The sequence below is a fragment of the Schistocerca gregaria genome, chromosome X, assembly GCF_023897955.1.
Source record: "Schistocerca gregaria isolate iqSchGreg1 chromosome X, iqSchGreg1.2, whole genome shotgun sequence".
Taxonomy (NCBI): Eukaryota; Metazoa; Arthropoda; class Insecta; order Orthoptera; family Acrididae; genus Schistocerca; species Schistocerca gregaria.
The window spans coordinates 298,593,717-298,606,907 of NC_064931.1; the positions used below are offsets into that span (position 1 = coordinate 298,593,717).

The 13,191-nt window shown below is 44.3% G+C and overlaps 1 protein-coding gene across 2 annotated transcripts in view; it reads left to right on the forward strand.

Annotated features, from left to right (window-relative positions):
- LOC126299018 (uncharacterized) overlaps window positions 1–13,191 on the forward strand; it is a 632,090-nt gene that overhangs the window by 447,534 nt on the left and 171,365 nt on the right. The gene's annotated exons all lie outside the window — the stretch shown is intronic.

Consider the following 13,191-nt stretch of genomic DNA (forward strand, 5'->3'; position numbering starts at 1 on the left):
CATTAATCTAGTTTATAACGCGTTTCCAGACGGCCAATATATTTATTGGCCGTCTGGAAACACCGGAATCACATGTACGGTAACTAGCTCTGGCAGGAGGCAGCAGTAATGCTGTGCAGTTGTTGCGATGAATAGCCATTTTCGGTTAGCATACAGGAGGTCGGGGTTCGATTCTTGGCCATGGCGTATTTGTTTTCATTTGCCAATTTCATTCTGCCATGTAATACTGTAGTATACACCGTTTTAAGCCAAGTGTATCCGACGTTTACAAAGTATGTCTCTGGAAATTATTTGCAAAGCACTTTGCTAGCCCTACCGGTGACATAACGAAATGTAATGGACTTGAATGTGGCAAGGATAATACTGGGTACTAACCGATGGAACAACTGGGGGAGGGTACACAGAAAACATGTTTGTAATCTAGTAGATGCAGTGGTGTGAAACAATTCACGTCCACAACGCGCAAAAGGCTTTTTTAAAAGCTGACCAGTGAAAATGATTGTACTTCCATTTCTGTGTTCTTAGAATGTATGTGCAAATGTTTTGTATAATACCCACTGTTATCACTGTATGGCGTTTAAGACACAGATATCGTACCACGCAGACCACATTTAGCAAATGAATACAATTATGCCTCGACCCAAAATCGAACCCTCGACCTCCTGCATGCTAACTCAAAACGCCAGCCACTGTACCAACTGCACAGCCCTGGCTCACAGTGGTAGTTATCGAACTTTTGATTACAGTGCTGCCAGACTAACACTCTTGAATGCCCATTTACTACCGGAAATATACACAGGACGAAATTTTTTGACAGACATTTTTGTGAGTAATCGTGTTCCAAAGTCCGAGTGCGCAAATTTTTCTTCGCCCTGTGTGTATATATAAATCGATGATTCAGCTAAGCTGTTAACCTCAGATATTTCCGGAACTGTTAGAGCGGTCGTTGATGAGACACTGTTGGTAGCCCTTTGACTGAGCTGGGCGGTAAGTTGCTCAACAATTACTCGTCTACTCGCCCGAACACATCTTCGCATCCGTCATTCACACCTGTCATCTACGGCCAGCTGTGCACCACAGTTGCCTCGCCGCTGGTTTTGGATAGAGCGATTTTCCCATGTACAGTATACTTTAGCCACGGCGCCACGCGAATAGTTTTCAAAAATAGCTGTTTCGGAAATGCTTCCAACCTTGGTTCTAAAAGCAAGTGATCATGCCATTGTGAACGTCAGTTCCGCATTACGACAACGATCGCACTGTTTTCCGCGTCCCCCTGACACGCTTTATATGCCCTCCACTGATAGTCCTTCCACCTGCCATCTGGGATTGGTTATTGCACGTTGACGTCGAAGATAGCTAGTGGTCACTTCAGTGTGACTAGACCGTGAAGTTTCAGAGAAATTATAATAATTAGAACATAAGATTCATATATTTAGAACATAGACTTGATTGCGTTGAGGTGAATCATGATTTTTAGGCTTCCGTACCTCATTCGGTAGAAATCACTGTGTTGTCCATCCACCTGTCACTCTATTAAGACTGTTTATCAGGATCGGGTGAAAGTCTCAAGTTGAAGTTGATCTAGAATCATGAAATTTGGCGACGAGTAAGGTTTCACAGTACAAATAAAGGCAAAAGCCGAGAAACTATTAATCTGTATCGCAAGAAATTTGTTTTGCCATTTGTTGTCCGTCTGTCCGTCCGTACGCCTATCCGTCTGTTAAGACCCGTTTTTCTAGGGAACAGATAAAGATATCAAGTTGAAATTTATGTCAAATACTAAGATAAAAGGACACTTGGCACTGTATAAATTTTAAGCTTCTAAGTCGATGAAATCAAAAGACACGGCGGTTTATGTCACATATTTTGATAGTCACAAACTCATTCGTCAAAACTTGTAGATGGTCTATCTATATACACTCATAAATTAAGGATAATTGCAGAATGTGGTGCCACAACGTGGCACTACACAAAAGTGGCGCTAACAGCATAGGCACATACGATACACACACGACGCAGATATGTAAGTCCACAGTATTGGCGATAAGTTGAGAAAACCGTTCAGAAACACATGTGCTTCAAAACACCACTGTTTCCTGCGCATGTACCTCAACATCAGTATGGGATACGATCACCATGCACACGTACACAAGCCGCACAGCGGGTTGGCATACTCTGGATCAGGTGGTCGAGCAGCTGCTGGAGTATAGCCTCCCACTCTTGCACCAGTGCCTGTTGGAGCTCCTGAAGTGTCGTAGGGGTTTGAAGACGTGCAGTTATATGTCGACCGAGAGCATCCCAGACGTGCTCGATGGGGTTTAGGTCTGGAGAACAACCAGGCCACACCATTCACCTGATATCTTCTGTTTCAAGGTACGCCTCCACGATGGCAGCTCGGTGGAGACGTGCGTTATCATCCATCAGGAGGAAGGTGGGACCCACTCCACCCCGAAAAGGCGGACATACTGGTGCAAAATGACGTCCCGATGCACCTGACCTGTTACCGTTCCTCTGTCAAAGACATGCAGGAGTGTACGTGCACCAATCATAATCCCACCCCACACCATCAAACCACGACCTCCATACAGGTCCCTTTCAAGGACATTAAGGCGTCAGTATCTGGTTCCTGGTTCACGCTAGATGAAAATCCGACGAGAATCACTGTTCAGTCTGTGCCTGGACTCGTCCATGAACATAACCTGGGACCACTGTTCCAATAACCATGTACTGTGTTCTGGACACCAGGCTTTACGGGCTCTCCTGTGACTAGAGGTCAGTGGAATGCACCTTGCAGGTCTCCGGGCGAATGAACTATGTCTGTTCAGTCGTTTGTAGACTGTGTGTCTGTAGACAACTGGTCCAGTGGCTGAGGTAAGGTCCCGAGCAAGGTTACCTGCAGTACTCCGTGGCCTTCTGCGGGCACTGGTGGTGTTGTACACTGTGGACGTCCCGTACTGGAGCGCCTGGACACGTTTCCTGTCTGCTGGAATCGTCGCTATAATCTTGAGATCACACTTTGTGGCACACGGAGGGCCCGTGCTATGACCTGCTGTGTTTGACCAGCCTCCAGTCGCCCTAGTATTCTACCCCTCATAACGTCATCAATATGTGTTTTTTGAGCCATTTTCAACACACAGTCACAATTTGCACGTGTGAAAACGTCTGCACACTTACTCGCTGCACCGTACTTTGACATGCACCAACACACCTCTGCGTATGTGGACTGCTGCCAGCGCCACCGTGCGACGACCGCAGGTCAAATGCACCGCATCGTCATACCCCGAGGTGCTTTAAGCCCGCAAACCGCCTGCCAGAGCGTTGTTTCACCATGTATCAGCATTATCCTTAATTTATGAGCATGAGTGTACATACAAGGGTTGGAACTTAAATAGTGACAACTATTTATTCACAACCGACACAAAAGAGTTATATGTTTGCACCTGTTACTGTCCTTCAAAGTAGTCACCAGCGTTGTGTAGAACCCGTTGCCAGCGATGTGGAAGGCGTAGTATACCGTTAGCACAGCCTGTTCTGTACATGGTGCGAATGGAGCGGTCTACTGCTTGTCGAATCCCTGGAACAGTTCTGAAGCGAATGCCACAAAGTGGTTCCTTCATCTTCGGAATCAAATCAATGTCACAAGCGCTAATTCGGTGGCGAGCTCACGAATCGTATGGCGTCAATCACTGTCCACTAACGCGGTAACAGCATGCACTTCTTCAGAGACTCTAGAACGACCTGCCCGATGCATGTCTGCCACAGTTTGCCGACCTTCGCTGAAGGCTTTTACCCAACGTGCCACTGTTCTGTACGGCAATGCCGATTCCCCGTACGCATCTTGAAGACCTTGATGACACTGTCGTGCTGTACGACCTCTGGCACATTCAGTCTTGATTCAACTCCGTCGTTACTGCTTCGAAAACATAGTGACACCGTTACGTGAGACAAGTGACTGTGTTTCCCTCGATCGTGCGCACGCCGGTGACGTGGGACGGGTGAGTCCATTTGCTCGGAGGTACGGTAAGCATGTCAACAACGTGTTCCATCAGCGACAATAGTAGATTCCATTGCATAGTGTCTCCACAGCAGTGTTGCCACTACTTAAGTTCCAATCTACGTAATTAAGTTTGTACAGAACCCTTAGAGCATTAATCATACACGCACTTGTCCAATTTCTTTAAATATTACGAATTGTAGGGCAATACCTGCGGAAAAGTTTAAATTTTAGTTGTAATTTTCTCGACAGTTGCTGTGTTTTTTTCATTTACGCAATTTATTCTCCCTCCTTCACATTTATTGAACTTTTTTTATAATTTTTGCAAAGACAGATCGTTAGGACTTGACTTGATCGGTATGTTTATCGATATACAACGGCACCGCCGCTCTTACAGTTTGGCGACATTCGTCGTAAACGTAAACCGTATCAAATTATTTCGACTGTCTTGTGCATTGCGAAAGTCTGGATACCTTCACGAGCATGTTGCGTCGTCACTGTAACACCAGAGCACAGACTGATAGACTTCGAGAGAACAGGTAAGCATACAAACCGTAACTGGGTTACTTATCTGCTTTAGATATGCTACAGTAGGGCAGAAATTCGTGGGATCTCTTCTCGTGACAGCGGGAGAGAAGTTGTTACGACTTGATCCAGTTTCACACAAATTATGTTGCTGAAGTCCTCTTAGAAGACTCTCTCCTCTACTGAACTAAAAGCTAAACTCCTCCCGAACAGGCCATGAAGGCGCAAAGGTACCGACCGGCCGCCGTGTCATCCTCAGTCCACAGGCGTCACTGGATGCGGAGATGGAGGGGCATGTGGTCAGCACACCGCTCTCCCGGCCGTACCTCTCAATCAAGTAGCTTCTCAGTTCGCCTCACAAAGGCTGAGTGCACCCCGCTTGCCAACAACGCTCGACAGACCGAATGGTCACCCAGCCCGACAGCGCTTAACTTCGGTGATCTGACGGTAACCGGTGTTACCAATGCGGCAAGGCCGTTGGCCTCTCCTCTACTACTTTCATTTAAAAAAAGAAAGTCCGTGTCATAATAATTTTTCATAATAATTTACTCGATCTTGGTATATTTGGAGAGGCCTGTCGTAGCTGCCACACCCTGTTTTAGAACAAACTGTGTAACAGTGACACTTAGTTCTGATATATCCGCTTGAACGGATGTTAAAATTCATTGTCATCATCAGCTATATTATAAAATTCATTTCAAACTGAGGAATAAATTATGTGATAAAAATCTAAAATTATGCACCTGACTTATGTTATTTCATGACCTATTAAAGTGAATAACTGGGCCACAATGGGAAAAAGTTTCAATCTCATTCTTAGAAATCTGTGGACAAAGACAGACACTATACAAAATTTTTAAGTATGTTTCATTCATCTGGGAAAGTGTTTTGAGACCTCGTGCCTTGCCAGCAAACTAATTGCATTTCTTCGGATGGTGAAGCTCTTATTCCTTTGTGCACTATCACATTACAGCCACCGCATTGCTACTATCGTTACGAAGCTACGATCTAATTAAATACATTTAGAACTCATATCTTTACAGCTCTCTGGATGGAACGAGGTACGCCCCGGCTGGGTCTTTACCAACCGTAGCTCCGAACGTTGTTCCTCTCAGTGATGCACGGCCGTGTGCCTTAGCAACACTCCGATGCAATCCAAAGAGGCAGCATATTTTGTTATTTGGTGTAAACTATGATTTTATTTCCCTGTATTTCCATATATTAATGTAAACATCGAAAGCATATAACTCTAGCCCTTGCCTTTATTGTACTTGGAGAGAGTCTTGGATGATTTGCAAATGTAATGAAAGGACTGTAACGATCTGAAGCAATCGAGGCACTCGCACGTTTTATCTGCTTCTCTGCCCAAAGACTAAAAAACAGAATCAATAATCTCTTGCGACAGGCGAATCCTGAGGACACATCCATGGAAAGTAAAAGGAAGGGCCACTCCCGGCGCAGGTTCGAGTCATCCCTCGGGCAAGGGTGTGTATGTTGTTCTTAGCATTAGCTGGTTTAATTTAGTTTAAGTAGTGTGTAAGTCTAGGGACCGATGACCTATGCAGTTTGGTCCCTTATAAATTCACACACATATGAACATTTTGTAAAAGGAAGGAGGACTATAGTAACATTCCGTCTACGACGAAATCGTTTGACACGAAACACTTGTTCAGATTGGACAAAGAGGGAAAAGAAGAAGGACATGTTTGTTTCAAATTAATCATCTTGACGTTCGCGTCGATGAATTTAAGCAGTGGAGTCGGAATTCTGATTTATCATGTGCCAACAGGTACTCAAACTGCCCGGATAGCCAAACACGTTAGCACGCCGCTTCAGAGATTTGCGAAAGTGCGGTGGCCGCGGATCGAACCAGCTCGGTGTACCGATGTACCGGTCAGCCTGTATGCGGTGATTACGCAATTTGTCATGTGCGAATAAGTGGATTCCGGGCTGGTACCCACGTCGCACCTCAGTTAGACGCTCTTCAGACATTTAGAACGCGTTCGCACACTTTCAAGGGGACCATCACTAGACACAGACAGCTGGTGTACATAAATTCCGCCCCGGGGGAGCGGTGGAGACAGGGCGGGCATCTGCCCACCCTCTGGGGTAACATTGCAAAATCGTAACATGCAGACCCCGTGAGGATACAAGATGAAAGCTAGGAAAAAGTAGAAATAAGTGACAAGAAGTACTAAATTCATCCCAAAAGATGATAACGCTCGGCCACGCTGCTCGTCCCTCGTCTTGTGGACAGGCACGGTTTCGAGGGGCAGGGGATCATGTGGATCACGAAGCCTCCCAGAAAACATTTTAGTAAGAGCGTTTATATTTTTTCACAATTATATTAAGTCCAATTTTATCAGCTGACTTTAGCAGAATACGGTAAAATGAAAAATAAAAGTCTCTAAAATGGCAAAAAATCCAGAAACTACAAGACATAGAATAATTTTCAGTTGCTTGTGCGAGAACCTGCTCACGTGTCAAGAGTTCACGGCGTAACCGCCTGCAGACGACATTCCAGGGAGGAAAAGGCGCCCTTTCTGTCAACAACAAATCTGGCACGGTTCGATATTCTGCAGGTACAATCGATAAACCACAGGAATCAGCATGGCAAGACATAAAAGGAAAGACTAAGGAAAAAATAACAAAAACACACATCCTGAAGGTAGAAATAAATAGCGTTCCACTCATTTACACTCCTGCGTAGCCATAGTCTCTGAGATGCTTTACATGACTACTAAAAAATTCCTCGAAATTTCGGTCACATGATAAAATCAATTAATTACCCGTGAACTACAATTACACCTCCTGGAAAAATATGTGAAGCGCAGAAGGGAAGGAGGAAAACAAATGAAACTTCGTGCGATGAGAGAGTACGTAATGTTATTGCCATGAACATAAAATCGAGTCATATTTACAAATAATTTGACATTATGAGACCACTTACCAATATGACGCTGCACCCCCACTTAGGGCTGGATGTATGCACTGATTCGGCTGGAAAGAGTGTCATAAATCCGTTGTGTCCTTTCCAGACAAGTCAGGCCACATCTTATTGACTGGTTCTTGATATCATGGATACTAGGCACAGGGGCGGAGTTAATATCTGAGCTGGTCCAACACATGCTCTACTGGGAACCAATCTGAGGCTCTCGATACCTCAACAGCACGCAATTAGTGTGACATTGTCGGTATTGGTCGATAATGTGCTGAGAGCAGCATAAACCTTGTCTTATCTGTGGTCTCATATTACAGCTGAGGCAGTTGCACCAGTCGTATCAGCATCAGCACTTCCTTTTCTCCAAGGCCATATGGGGACCTGCATATGACCACATGCAAGGCCATGGAGGAGAAGGATAGGAGGAGGGTCCAACCCCATGCCATCCGTATGTCTGCACGTGGCAGCCAATGGCGTGTAATTTGCATGTGACATGTTAGCATAAAGTGCCCCCATACCTTTAATGCAGAACTGGCATAGTCGCATTAGTAGCACACGTGATACATTCACGTTTTCATGGGGACTGAGTCGTCTGCAAGTACCCCTACGTTCTCGTCTCTTGCGAAGGTCATACCGCGATCGGCGTCATCACATCCGGCCTCTTTCCAAAGTTACGGGGGTAGGGGAGGGTCGCCCGTGTCGCCTGCTCCCCACACCGCCCGCACTCCTCCTTCCCGCCACCGCCCCCCCCCCCCCCCCCCCCCCCCACACCCTACACGCCCACAGCTCGTCGCTATCATCGTAAATGTCGTGGAAGTTAAGGAACCCACACTGCTTTCGATCAATACGCTTTACATTAGAGCTCCGTGCTCGGTTATTTGTTACAACAACTAATTTATTAATATTGCCCAAAACTATACGAATGATCTGACAATATCTCAAATGTGTTCGCACACCAGTGTAACGTAAGGACGACTGCCCATAATTAATTTATCTCTCTTAATACATGTAGTATTTATTACCTTTCCGCTATTGCTCTCCATTCAAGGTCTCTGCTCTATCAAAATGGTTCAAATGGCTCTGAGCACTATGGGACTTAACTTCTGAGGTCATCAGTCCCCTAGAACTTAGAACTACTTCGACCTAACTAACCTAAGGACATCACACACATCCATTCCCGGGGCAGGATTCGAACCTGCGACCGCAGCGGTCGCACGGTTCCAGACTGTAGCGCCTAGAGTCGCTCGGCCACTCCGGCCGCCTCTGCTCTATCGTGAAAGCAGAGTGAGATACTTTGACAGTATGGAATTATGAGGTCACAGCATAGTCTACAAAAAATATGTTAGTCGAGTGGTACCAAAAAAAGTGAGAAGTGATAGCATCGGTAACCTGGTAGGACGTCCAACCCAGAAAAAGTAGTAAAGAGGCTGTATAATTGGTAAAATGGTGTCACCACATGTATGCACATCATGGATGAAAGGGACTCCCACTGTTTTTCAGGCAATATGCTCTCCATTTTTGCTCAGTGCTCGGGTATTTGTTATGATAATAAATTAATTTTGCTCTTGCCTGTAAAATATACCCAAACGATACGAAGACATGCCACATGCAACAGGGAAAAGATGTCCATCGCGTCAATGCTCATAAGCAATTTAGTGCTCAAAGTACCTGCAGTATCTATCAGCCATGCTCTGTTGCTCTGCATTCGAGGCGTCTGCACCTTAAAGAGAAGCAGAGTAAGTTCCTCCGACAGTATGAAATAATGAGTCGTATAGACAAGAAATGAACTCTACTACACTTTCAATTACCTACCGTCCAAGCCCACCCAGCTTCCCACCTACAACGCATAGATATAGACCACCGTAAACAGAGGACCTGTTTGGGAGATTTTGGCAGGGTAGAGAATACGAAAAACGATTATTCTTGTACAAAATCACATATACATTTACACACAGAAAGCGACCCTTTCTTTATTTGTTCTTGGTATAGTTGTAACGTATGAGCATGGCATGGCGTGAAAAAAAAAAAACAATGTCGAATTGGTTTTTGCGGCATTCCTTGAAGCAGGCAGTCACACTGCTGGGGCCATGTCGCACACCTAACCCCAGTTCAGAGCTGCTAGAACTTTACTTGTACTTCTTATATGCTGGTACAGAACACCACAGCATTTGAAATCCAAACAAAGAGTGCAGTAGAATGTCTTAGCTGCAAACAGAATGAATCATGCGTGGGAGCCTGTATAAGACTCCATAGTATCCTATGCCAATCACTTCCACGTAGTATCAGCTGATGAATACCCTATATAACAGCTGCTGTGTGGTTGTAACCCACCAGAGCCCCACCATAACGGGTCTGTAGAGTATGAAAGGAGACATCCTATCAGGTCCTTCACACATACAAATCCCTGATCCGCCCCATCCTATGCTATGCGAATGTTGCCTAGATAGCCACCACACCCAAGTTCTCTTAGTCCCTCCAGATCCTCGAACGCCATGCACTCCTTCTCACTTTCTTCATTCCCTTAGTTTTCCCCACTACGATCCTTTACCAACTCATAAAAATTCTCTCCCCACTCACACTGAACGCATCCGAATAACCTATACCATTCGCAAACTCGACTTCAGCAATCCTATTGTGCCCCTTATCCTTTTTTCACGTTTTTAGTGTTCGAGTGTTTCTCGAGTGTTTTTAACTGTACTGTACTGTAATTTTATTCACTGTTTTTAAACTTTTCATGAAGATAATGTTATTTCTTACATTCTTCCATCAACATTATCTTTTAAAATAATTTGAGATTCATGGTAAATATGTCTCCTTGTTTTGTGTTTAGCGTCTTATTAGATAACAATGTCTACTGGCTGAAGAGCGGGTTAATTGTACCGCTGCCACTTGGGGTGAGGGGAAATGAAAATAACAACAAAAAATAAATCCTATTAGGAGGAAGACGACCTCAACCGACCGATGTTAAGGTATGTGGCTGTTATTGGAAAACCTGGATAATTTGACATTGGCAACGTAAAGTATAACGAAATATGGTAATCGCCTTATCAGAAACGAACGAAATGTGCTTACACCGATTACAAAACCGTTTTAGGATGATTTTATGCCAGTGAATATCTGCACTATGAGATACGATGTCAAGCAAATCCACCATTTCTCCTACATGGGACTTAACAATGTGACGGCAAGAGGAATATTTGAAATCACTTCGGAGAAAAACAGAAACTGGAATTAGCTAACATTAAAATGGAAGAGGTATCTACATTATTGAAATAGATACGCATAGACGACTGTCACCTTTTGCATTTCAGCGTAAAGTAAGATTTTGCTGCGACTTTTAATGTAATGAAGAAGAACTGTGAATTATTATTAGTGTATAACATCAATACGAGGCTGCCTCTTATGTGAGAGGCATAGCTTAAACAAAAAAATGCTACTACAGCATTGTGAGACATCATGACATTACCGGTTTGTAGAGAGACGACGGTTTCAACGTCTTAATACACAGAAACATAGACGAAATAATGTGATTACAGCAGCTGTAGCAGTGCGGAAATGCTAAAAATTGCCGAAGTAACGTAATTATATTCCATAACCGAGTAGTGTATCGACACACAAATACGAGTAGATGTTAGATAAGCAGGATTGAGAATCTACGAAAAATTCTTACCACAGCTGTAATTGTCAGCTTCTAGCGCTGAATTAAATTTACATACTGGGTTCATTTTAAGAAATCCCAAACAAAGTAGGTGAGAGAAATGATGCAGTATGTTCCAATAATAATAATAGTAATAATAACTTCATATAGCCCACCCCTGTGACATTTAGATTTATGTAATACCGTCTCTGTTTTAGAAGCGACGCGAAATGCCCTCTCCGCAATGCCAGTTGGTTTCACGCTCGGCGACTGTATCAACTAGCCAAACACACACACACTCGGAGATAAAAGCAAGCACACCCCGCGGCCAGTTGGAAGCTGTTACACATAGGAGACCTGTTAGTTTTCATTCTAGAAAGTGCAAAATGGAGTCACTGTTTTTAACGTCATACGTCAAATTAGCTGCACGGGCCAACTACAGACGATCACCATAGGTAGGACAAAATTTTGACACTTGTTACAGTACACGGCATTGTCTGGAAATTTCTGTTTTTAGGCGGAAATGCAGTGCCCTATTTCTGTCTGCCTTCACTACAGCAGAGGGAAACTTTTTAACGGTACGAACTTATGATCCGAAGTGTTCCCGAAATCCACTGACAAAATTTCGTTAGGGAAGTTTTCTGAGTATTTTTGTATAGGGGGCCTGTGGTCTAATGTATCTCTTCATACAGTAAAAACGTAATTATTGTTTATTGAATTTGTTACCGAAGTCTTCTTTGTTTCTATGAACATAGCCTCATAACAGTGAAATAACCTGTATTATTCTATCGCTACAACGCACAGCACAAGCAAGGAGTAACGAAACAATAACCTTCCGGCGTAACAGTAAACATCTGCCACAGTATGGTCAGTCTGTTATGTTTACATCTACATCTATACTCCGTAAGCCAACCTACGATGGATGGCGGAGGGCACTTTGTGAACCATTGTCACTTCCCACCTTTCCTGTTCCAGTCGCGAATGGTTAGCCGGAAGAACAGTTGTTGGTAAGCCTCCATGTGAGCTCAAAACTCTCTCCAAGTTTTCCATCACGATCTTCGCGTGAGATGTATGTAGGAGGAGGCAATATATTGGTTGAATCTTCTAGGAATGTACCCTCTCGCAAATTTAACAATAAATGGCGCCGTGACGCAGAACGCCTCATTGCAGCGTCCGCCACTGGAGTTCGTCACATCTCTGGGGCGCTGTCGTGCTTACTGATTGATCCTGTAATGCAACGCATTGGGCTGCGCTTCATGACGAACCTCCCAATGAATCTCACTCTGGCATCTGCCTTTTCTACAGTTAGCTTTATCATGTCGTTGCACTTTAAATCGCTCCGTGATCGTAACTGTAGGTATTTGTTGGAGGTGAATGCTTCCACTGACTGTTCTGCAGCCGTCTAATCATACAGTAATGACCCTTTCCATCTTTTTCAAGCAATATATTACATTTGTTTTGTGTTGAGGGTCAACTGTCAGTTAATGCATCAACGTGAATCCTCTGCAGGTGTTCCTGCATTTCGCTAGTTTTCTAGAGTTTCTCACGGTGTGTGACGGAGGATACTTTGAGTACATCTATCGGTTCTCTCTTCTATTCCAGTCTCGTATTGTTCGCGGAAAGAAAGATTGTCGGTATGCTTCTGTGTGGGCTCTAATCTCTCTGATTTTATCCTCATGGTCTCTTCGCGAGATATACGTAGGAGGGAGCAATATACTGCTTGACTCCTCGGTGAAGGTATGTTTTCGAAACTTCAACAAAAGCCCGTACCGAGCTACTGAGCGTCTCTCCTGCAGAGTCTTCCACTGGAGTTTATCTATCGTCTCCGTAGCGCTTTCGCGATTACTAAATGATCCTGTAACAAAGCGGGGTGTTCTCCGTGGATCTTCTCTATCTCTTCTATCAACCCTATCTGGTACGGATCCCACACTGGTGAGCAATATTCAAGCAGTGGGCGAACAAGTGTACTGTAACCTGCTTCCTTTGTTTTCGGATTGCATTTCCTTAAGATTCTTCCAATGAATCTCAGTCTGGCATCTGCTTAGCCAACGATAAACTTTATATGATCATTCCATTTTAAATCACTCCTAATGC